The sequence below is a fragment of the Saccopteryx leptura genome, chromosome X, assembly GCF_036850995.1.
Source record: "Saccopteryx leptura isolate mSacLep1 chromosome X, mSacLep1_pri_phased_curated, whole genome shotgun sequence".
Classification (NCBI taxonomy): domain Eukaryota; kingdom Metazoa; phylum Chordata; class Mammalia; order Chiroptera; family Emballonuridae; genus Saccopteryx; species Saccopteryx leptura.
The window spans coordinates 118405180-118415635 of record NC_089516.1 but is presented as its reverse complement, the minus strand read 5'-3'; positions in this window follow the sequence as shown (position 1 = coordinate 118415635).

Here is a 10456-nt window from a genome sequence, read left to right as displayed (position 1 = left end):
CAAAAGCAACTGCTCTACCCTCAGGAGTCTCTACTACCCCAGTCATGGTGATGGGTCAGTCTGAGAGGTCAGGAAGTAGGGGCATGTCAGTGGCTCAGTTTTTCTGGTTTTGAGACAAGAGCATTGCCCTACATGGTCCTGACTCTAGTAAAGGTGCTTTCATTTCATGGGAGACTCAGTAGAAACTATCCAGAGATCAGGCAGACCACACCTCTGGGAACCATAGACCATACCCACTGCACTCCTAGGGTCACACCCTATTGAGGTCTGTGAAAATAGTCTGGAAAGACTGAAACCTGAGGCCCTGGGGGCAGAAACACACCCACCATTCTCCCTATTCTCTGAATTGCTGCAGGCTCTAGACTTTACCAAAGGTTTTTATTGTAGCCTAACCCAACAAGCAGTCAGCAGACATTGGCTGCATTAGGTGGAACTCAGGAAAACTTGACCTTTAAAGCAAAACTTGCCACAGGCTCAGTGTGGGTAAAAGCCACTATGGGAGTGCTACTTAGTATTTTCAGGTACACCTGGGCCCACTAGAGGCAGCCACAAACTCTGGATTGCTTGTAGCTCCAAGAAAGTTGCTGAAGGGCAGTCACTGCAGTGACTCCCAATGGTCTGCACCTGTGTCCTGCCAGGGAGATTCAGGGCTGGCACATCCAGGGGCCAACTGCAGAAAGCATCAGTTCAGAACCTAACAATCCTTCATAGACTGATATCCTAAGGAAAGGCTTCTTATACCTGGCCTAAGGGTAGTTGCACTCTGTGATCAGCACCAGCACAATGGCTCATAAGCATTGGATAGGGTGAAGATTCACAGTCAGACTGCTTGGGCATTAGATATAATGCCCTGTGGGGTTATATTCCACATGAAGAAGGGAGAGAGTCAAGGAGAATGGACATTTAATGTGTGGGTCTCTGTGAATCTATTGTTGGACCTGGTAGAGGGGCTTAGCCACTTTGGGGGGGGGGCACAGTCAGCCCTAAAAGAGGACATTCTTAGTCTTACTCTCTGAGACCAGAGTCTCACCAGCTGACTTAACTTCTGCAGAGGGAAATGTCAGCCACACTCGGTCTGGACCTGCTACTCATATTGTTGGGGAGAAATAAAATTTGAGTATCCAGCAGTGGTTGAGGGATTAAGCTCTGATGTTAGGGGCCACATTCCCATACTAAGCTCCTGGGCAAGAGAGCTCTGATATAGGGGGTCCCACTAATGTTGTATTTACAACCTCAGCAGCCATAACCCACCAATCATGCAACCTGTAGAAGGATTAGTTGAATGAGGGCACTCTGAGCCCACACTACAGTCTTACTACAGAAGACTCTGTGACAGGATCAGGCAGCTTCAAGAGGCAGAGGAACAGGTGAAAAGTGGAGACAAAGACAACACAATTGGTAGTGGGTTGCAGACAGCCCCAAATCTAGACTCAGCTACCTACACAAGCAGCATGATGAAAGGTGGAGTCTAGCAAAAACCACACAGTGGAAAATAAATACGCACACAGGACAAACATTGCACAGTGTGTAATACACATGATAAAGGTTGACCGTCAGAGCCAGCCAAGCTGAAGTGATAACTGTCCATGAAAGAACCAACTGTATGTAATATATACAATAAGAGAGAAAATAATATCCTCAAGAAGCATTCCTAGAACAAGAAAAACAAGTGGGTTGTAAGTTGATACCACTGAGCCCATCTTCCTCATAAAGACACCACAAAAATTTCAAAGTCAGACAGTGTTACCAAAAGCACAGACAAAATGAGAAGACAGAGAAATTTGATCCAAATAAATCAACAAGAGAAATACCCAGAAAACTAACTAAATGAGATGGAAGTAACCAAATTACCAGATGCAGAGTTAAAAATAATGATTTTTAGGATGTGCAAGGATCTTAGAGCAACAATGGTTGAACATAATGAGTACCTAAATAAAGAGATAACTAACATCAAAAAGGACATGAAATCATTAAAAAAAAACCAGTCAGAAATGAAAAATACAATATCAGAAATGAAGACTGCACTAGAAGGAATCAATAGCAAGCTGGATGAGCCAGAGGATCAAATCAGTGATTTAGAATACAGGATAAACAAAAGCACAAAAGAAGAGAAGCAAAAAGTAAAGAGGCTCAAAAAGACTGAAGAGCCCTGGCCGGTTGGCTCAGCGGTAGAGCGTCGGCCTAGCGTGCGGAGGACCCGGGTTCGATTCCCGGCCAGGGCACACAGGAGAAGCGCCCATTTGCTTCTCCACCCCTCCGCCGCGCCTTCCTCTCTGTCTCTCTCTTCCCCTCCCGCAGCCAAGGCTCCATTGGAGCAAAGATGGCCCGGGCGCTGGGGATGGCTCTGTGGCCTCTGCCTCAGGCGCTACAGTGGCTCTGGTCACAACATGGCGACGCCCAGGATGGGCAGAGCATCGCCCCCTGGTGGGCAGAGCGTCGCCCCTGGTGGGCGTGCCGGGTGGATCCCGGTCGGGCGCATGCGGGAGTCTGTCTGACTGTCTCTCCCTGTTTCCAGCTTCAGAAAAATGAAAAAAAAAATTAAAAAAAAAAAAAGACTGAAGATATTCTGAAAGAGCACTGTGACAACATGAAGAGAAAAAACATTTGCATCATATGGGTTCCTCAAGGAGAAGAGAACAAAAAGGAATAGAGATCCTATTTGAAAAAACTGTAGCTGAAAACTTTTCTAAATTAAGGAAAGAAAAAGTCACAAAAGTTCAAGAAGTACAAAGAGTCCTATCAAAGAGGAACCCAAGAAGACCTACACCAAGACACATCATAATTGAAGGGCCAAAGTTAAGAGACAAAGAAAGAATACTAAAAGCTGCAGGAGAAAAGCAGTTAATTACCTACAGAGGAGCACCCATAAGGATGACATCTGTCTTCCCAACAGGAACACTTGAGGCCAGAGGGATTGACAAGTAATATTCAAAGTGATGCAAATCAAGAACCTACAACTGAGACTTCTTTATCTAGCAAAGCCATTGTTTAAAATTGAGGAGAAAAAAAGAGCTTTACAAACAAAAAATAAAATAACATAAACTCAAGAAATTTATTACAACAAATCCAGTACTGCAAGAAAGGTTAAGAGGTCTGCTGTAAAAAAAGCAAAAGGAAAAAATATTTAGAAAAAGAAGATTGTAGATTTAAAGAATAAAATGTCAATAACTAAGTACATGTCAATAATAACCTTAAATATAAATGGATTAAATGTTTCATTCAAAAGATATAGGGTAGCTGCTTGGATAAGAAAACAGAATCCATACATATGTTGTCTACAAAAGACCCACCTCAGAAAAAGAACATACACATAGACTGAAAGTGAAGGGATAGAAAAAAGTATTTCATGCAAAAGGAAATGAAAAAAACAAAAGCTAGGGTAGCAATACTTATATATGACAAAATTGACTTTCAAACAAAGGCTATATAGTAAGGGCTAAAGAAGATCACTACACAGTGATAAAGGGAGCAATCCAAAAGGATTGTTTATCCATTGTAAATATTTATGTGCCTAATATAGGAGCACCTAAATATATAAAGCAGGTTTTGATGGACATAAAGCGTGAAGTCAACAGTAATACTATACTATTCGAGGACTTTATTACCCCACTAACATCAATGAATAGATCCTCCACACACAAAAAATTAACAAATGCCTTAAATGACAAACTAGATCAACTGGATTTTATAGATAACTTTAGAACCTTTCACTTCAAAGCAGCAGAATATACATTCTTTCCAAGTGCTTATGGTACATTCTCTAGAATAGATGACGTTAGGTCACAAAGCATGTCTTGCTAAATTTAAGAAGATTGAATTCATATCAAGTATCTTCTCTGATCACAATGGCATGAAATAGAAATAAAATACTATGGAAAAACTGAAAAACATTCAAATAGTTGGAGGTTAAATTGCATGTTATTAAATAATGAATGGGTTAACAACAAGATCAAGGAAGAAATCAAAATTTTCCTGGAAACAAATGAAAATGAACATACAACACAAAATTTATGAGACACAGCAAAAGCAGTCATGATAGGGAAGTTCATAGCATTATAGGCATACCTTAAGAAGAAAGAAAAACCTAAAATAAACAACTTAATCCTACATCTAAGGGAACTAAAAAAAGAACAACAAATAAAGCCCAGAGAAAGTAGAAGAAAAGAAATAAAGATTAGTGGAAATAAATAACATAGAGGCTAAAAAAAAATACAAAAGGTCAATAAAACCAACAGCTGGTTCTTTTAAGAGGTAAACAAGATTGACAAAACCTTTAAACAGACTCATCAAGAAAAAGAAAGAAAGAGGACTCAAATAAATAAAATTAGAAATGAAAAAGGAAATGTAACAACTGACACCACAGAATTACAAAGGATTGTGAGACTATACTATGAAGATCTGTATGCCAAAAAATTGGACAACCTAGGTGAAATGGATAAATTCACAGAAACATACAATCTTCCAAGCCTCAATCTAGATGAATCAGAAAACCTAAACACACTGATTACAACAAATGAAATGAAAACAGTTATCAAAAAAACTCCTAACAAACAAATGTCCTGGACTGGATGGCTTCACAGGAAAATTTTACCAAATATTCAAAGAACTAACACTTATCCTTCCCAAGCTATTTCAGAATATTCAAGAAGAAGGAAGATTTCCAAGCTCCATTTATGAAGCAAGCATTATCCTCATTCCAAAACCAGGTAAAGACACTACAAAGAAAGAAAAGTATAGACCAACATCCCTGATAACCAGAGATGCTAAAATTTTCAACAAAATATTAGCAAACCAGATCCAGAAATACATTAAAAAGCTCATACACCATGATCAGGTGGCATTCATTCTGGGGAAGAGGCTGGTACAATGTTTATAAATCAATCAATGTGATTCATCACATAAACAAAAGGAAGGATCAGAATCCCACAATTAGATCAATAGATGTAGAAAAAGCATTTGATATAGTCCAGCAGCCATTTATGATCAAAATGCTCAGCAGCCTTACCAGGCGGTGGTGCATTGGATAGAGCATCAGACTGGTATGCAGAGGACCCAGTTTCGAGACCCCCGAGGTCGGCAGTTTGAGCGCAGGCTCATCTGGTTTGAGCAAAGCTCACCAGCTTGGACCCAAGGTTGCTGGCTCGAGCAAGGGGTTTCTCGGTCTGCTGAAGGACCATGGTCAAGGCACATATGAGAAAGTAATCAATGAATAACTAAGGTGTCGCAACAAAAAACTGATGATTGATGCTTCTCATCTCTCTTTGTTTCTGTGAGTCTTTCCCTATCTATCCCTTTCTCTGACTCTCCGTCTCTGGAAAAAAAAAAAAAAAAAAAAAAAACCTCTCAGCAAATGAGAATACAGGGAATAAACCTCAAAATAATAAATGCCACCTATGACAAACTAACAGCCAGCAGCATACTCAATGGGAAAAAATTAAAACAATCCCCTTGAGATCAGGAACAAGGCAGAGGTGCCTCTTTTCACCACTTTTATTCAACATAGTTCTGAAAGTCCTAGCCGCAGCAATCAGTCAAGAAGAAGAAATAAAAGGCATTCAAATTGGAAAAAGAAGTTCAACTGTAGCCTGACCTGTGGTGGCTCAGTGGATAAAGCATCGATCTGGAAATGCTGAGGTCGCTGTTTCGAAACCCTGGGCTTGCCTGGTCAAGGCACATATGGGAGTTGATGCTTTCAGCTCCTCTCTCCCTTCTCTCTCTCTGTCTCTCCTCTCTCTCTCTCTCTCTCTGTCTCTCCCTCTCCTCTCTAAAATGAATAAATAAATTTTTTTTAAAAGTTAAACTGTAATTATTTGCTGAAGACATAATACTGTACATAGAAAACACTAAAGTCACAGTCAAAAAACTACTAGACCTGATAAATAAGTTTGTCAAGATGGCAGTATATAAAATTAATATTCCAACAACAGTAACTTTTTTATACAACAACAACAAATTGTCTGCAAGTGAAATTAAAGAAACAATCTCCTTCACTATTACAACAACAACAACAACAAAAATAAAGTACCTAGGAGTAAATTTAACCAATGAGGTAAAAGACTTTTACTCAGAAAACTATAGGACATTGAAAAAATAAATCAAGAAAGATACAAACAAGTGGAAACATATACTGTATTCATGGATAGGAAGAATAAACATCATTAAAATGTCTACATTACTCAAAGCAATTTATAATTTCAATGCAGTTCCTATTAAAATACCAATGTTATACTTCAAAGATATAGAAGATATATTCCAAAAATTTATATGGAACTAAAAAAGAACCTGAATAGCCTCAGTAATCTTGAAAATAAAGAGTAAAGTAGAAGGTGTCACACTTCCTGATATGAAGTCATAATATAAGGCTATCATAATCAAAACAGTTTGCTTCTGGAATAAATAAAGGCATACAGATAAAGAGAAGAGAACAGAGAACTCAGAAATCAGCCCATAAGTTTATGGCCAACTGATACTTGACAGAGGAAATAAGAGCATACAAACAAGTGGAAGCATATTCCATGTTCATGGATTGAAAAATTAACATCATTAAAATGTCCATACTACACAAAACACTCTACAGAGTCAATACAATTCCTATTAAAATATCAATGAGCCTGACCTGTGGTGGAGCAGTGGATAAAGCCTCGACCTGGAATGCTGAGGTCGCTGGTTCAAAACCCTGGGCTTGCCTGGTAAAGGCACATATGGGAGTTGATGCTTCCTGCTCCTCTCTCCCCCATTCCTCTCTCTCTCACTCTCTCTCCTCTCTAAAAAAAAATTAATAAAAAAATAAAATATCAATGACATATTTTATGAATCTAGAATAAATATTACAAAAATGAATATACTGAACCAAGGAAGACTTCAAAAAGCCTCTACAATCTTGACAAAGAAGAACAAAATTGTAGCAATCACATTATGTGGTATCAAACTATACCACAAGGCCTATGTAATAAAAACAGCCTGGTAATAGCATAAGAACAGGTATACAGATCAATGGAACAGAACAGAGAACCTGGAAACAAACTACACCTATAGTCAATTAATATTTGACAAATGAGGTAAAATATATATACGGGGTACTGACAGTCTTTTCAGTAAGTGGTGTTGAGAAAATTGAGCAGGTACATGCAAAAATAAAATAAAATAATAAAATAAAATTAAAATAAAATAAAACTAGGTCATCAAATTGTACCATACACAAGAATAGATTCAAAATAGATAAAAGACTTAAATGTAAGTCGTGAAATCATAGAAACCTTAGAAAAAAAACATAGGGAGTAAACTATCAAACATCTCTCATAGAAATATTTTTGTTTATATATCTCCTCAGGTAAGAAAAACAAAGAAAAAATAAACAATTGGAACTATATCAAACTAAAAAAAGTTTTTTTTTCACAGCAAAAGTAACTGTCAACAAAATAAAAAGACAGCCCAACGAATGGGAGAACATATTCGCCAGTGATACCATGTGATAAGGGGTTAATATCCAAAATATACAGAGAACTTATACAATTCAACACCAGGAAGAAAAACAATCCAATTGAAATTGGGCAAAGAACCTATAAACACTTCTCCAAAGAGGTCATACAGATGGCCAATAGACATTAAAAAAAAAAACCCTAAACTCACTAACTATCAAAGAGATGCAAATTTTAAAACCACGGAGTTATCGCCTCACACCTGCCAGAATGGCTTTTATGGATAAATAAATTTTAAAAAGCAACTGCTGGTGGGTATGTGGAGAAAAGGAACTCTTCACTGTTTTTTGGGATTGCAGAATTTTGTAACCACTGTAGAAAACAGTATGGAGTTTCATCAAAAAGTAAAATAAAAATGAAACGGCCTTTTGTCCCAGTAATACAACTTCTGGGAATATATCCTAAGAATCTCAAAAATTATACCATGTTCATGGAATTATACCATAGTCACTGCAGCATTATTTATAAAAGCCAAGATTAGAAAATATCCCCAGTGCTCGTCAGTAGATAAGTTGATAAAAAAAACCAAACAAACAAAAAAAAAAAAACTGGTACATTTACACAATGGAATACTGCACAGCCACAGAAAAGGAAATCTTACCATTTGCAACAATGTGGATGGACCTGGAGAGTATCATGCTAAGTGAAATGAGCCAGGCAGAGGAAGAAAATATTGTATGATCTCACTTATATGTGAAATCTAATGAACAAAATAAACTGATGAACAAAGTAGATAAAAAGCATGGATACATGCAACAGACTGACAGCTGTCAGAGTGGAGAATTGTAAAGGGGACTGGATGTAACAAGGTAAAATAATTAACCAAACAACATATACTGTATGCATAACAGACACAGACAACAGTGTGGTGATAACCAGAGAAAGAAGGGTGAGAGCTAGGTTGAGGTGGGTAAATGGGTGGAAATGAAGATGGGAAGAGACTTTGCTTTGGTTGGGTGGCTTACAACACAGGGTGCAGATGGTGTTTTATGAAGTTGTACACTTTAAACCTATATAGTTTTTCAAACCAATGTCATCTCAATAAATTCAATTGATTTTTTAAAAGCTAAAAGTAAATAAAATAAAAAATAAAAGCTTCTTATCCTTAGGAGAGTTATTTAATTTCTCTGTGTTTAGCTTTTTTCATCTGTAAAATGAGAATTCTAATGGTACAGACCCCATATATTTGCTGTGAGATTAATTAATACTAATATAACACAAAACAGAGCCTGGTATGTGATAGGTACCCCCAAAAATGTCAACTGTTAATATTACTGCTGCTGACACTACTAAATATCCCCACCATTAATATACATCATAAACTGTCTTTCAGGGCCAAGAATCCAAAGAATGATAAGATTGCTCTATATTTTTTTCTGGGAAACATACAAGTAAATAAATAATTACAACAAGTATTAAATGCTATTTTTTAAATCACTGAAGAATAAGTTATTCGCATTGAACTTTTTGACTAACATGATGGTGCCATATACACCATACACAGATCACAAATCTTTAGAGATTCTTGCTCTAATAAACTATGCTTGATGCTAAAAATAAAGCTGCATATTTTACTTTTTTGACAATTTAAAAGCAAGGCTATAATTTGAATTTGTTCAAGGTCATAATTCAATGACCAGTTATCAAGCATGGGAACACCTACCTGTTAGTAGACATTCTGGCTGGTCAAAACTAAAGGAAACCAAAATTGATATTATATGAAGATAATCTGTTTCAGCAATATATTTAGGATCAATCTATTAATCTATTTGAATAAATAGTTAATTGCTACTATGCTAAGAGTAAGTCTATCCATCTTAGGTATGACTAACTTGAATCTGAAATGAACTAAACAAAATTGATGCAATGAATAAATAACACATTTATTTTACAAAGTCAACTCTAAATAGGCTTCTGAGGGAAGGAACTATGACTATTAAATTACATTTGCTGGAATTATTATAAATAAATGCAATTATTTGTCAAGAGCTGTTATTCCCTTACCATTTTAGGGGAAGAAATTAAACTCTATACAGCATGTATGTACATATACATACAGGCATATATATATGGTGTGTGTGTGTATATATATATATATATCAGCGGTTCTCAACCTGTGGGTCGCGATCCCTGTGGGGGTCAAACAACCAAAACACAGGGGTCGCCTAAAGCCATGGGAAAATACATATTTATTATACAATACATATATATTATATATTAATACACATATATATATTATAAATTAATACACACATACATATATATTATAAAATGGAAATAAATGCATACATACCCTTATTGATCTTGCTGAGAAACACCTAATAGAGTTGCAATATATAACTGTTTCCTTAAAATTAACAAATGGAAATCTATCCCATTATTTGATAAGAAATTAGCTCTCTAGGATTTTAGTTAGTTGAAGACATGATATATTTTCTTTCAATTTTTCCTTCCAACAAAAGATTTTTAGCTATTCATCAGTAAACTTGGTCACAAAGTCTTACAAATACCAAGAAAAACACAAAGTGTTCTTTGTATGGAAGAAAAACTAAAAACATTGGCAGGAAAAATTATCCTGCATACCACATTACAGAATTTGGAACATTTCCTTATGACATCAGTTTCTCTATTAATTATATTTGGGACTGGAGTAGCAATAATTGTGTTGCTTTATGGATAAGAACATTGAAATAACCAAAGAAAATGTGGGCTCAGAAGAAAATCAAGTGGTCTGTTTAATAATTCCATAATGCAGTATACAGATGATGTGTTCTGGAATTATGCACTTAAAATCAGTATAATTTTGCCTACCAGTGTCACCCAATAAATTCAATTTAAAAAATAATAATAATACACTTCATATCTAGGAACCTGTTGATCATTCATGGGGATGGGATACTTAGATTGGATGCCACTGTTGGGAATCCTGGGGTCTAGGAACATTCCTTCATTGTGTACGGAAAACAGGAAATATGCCA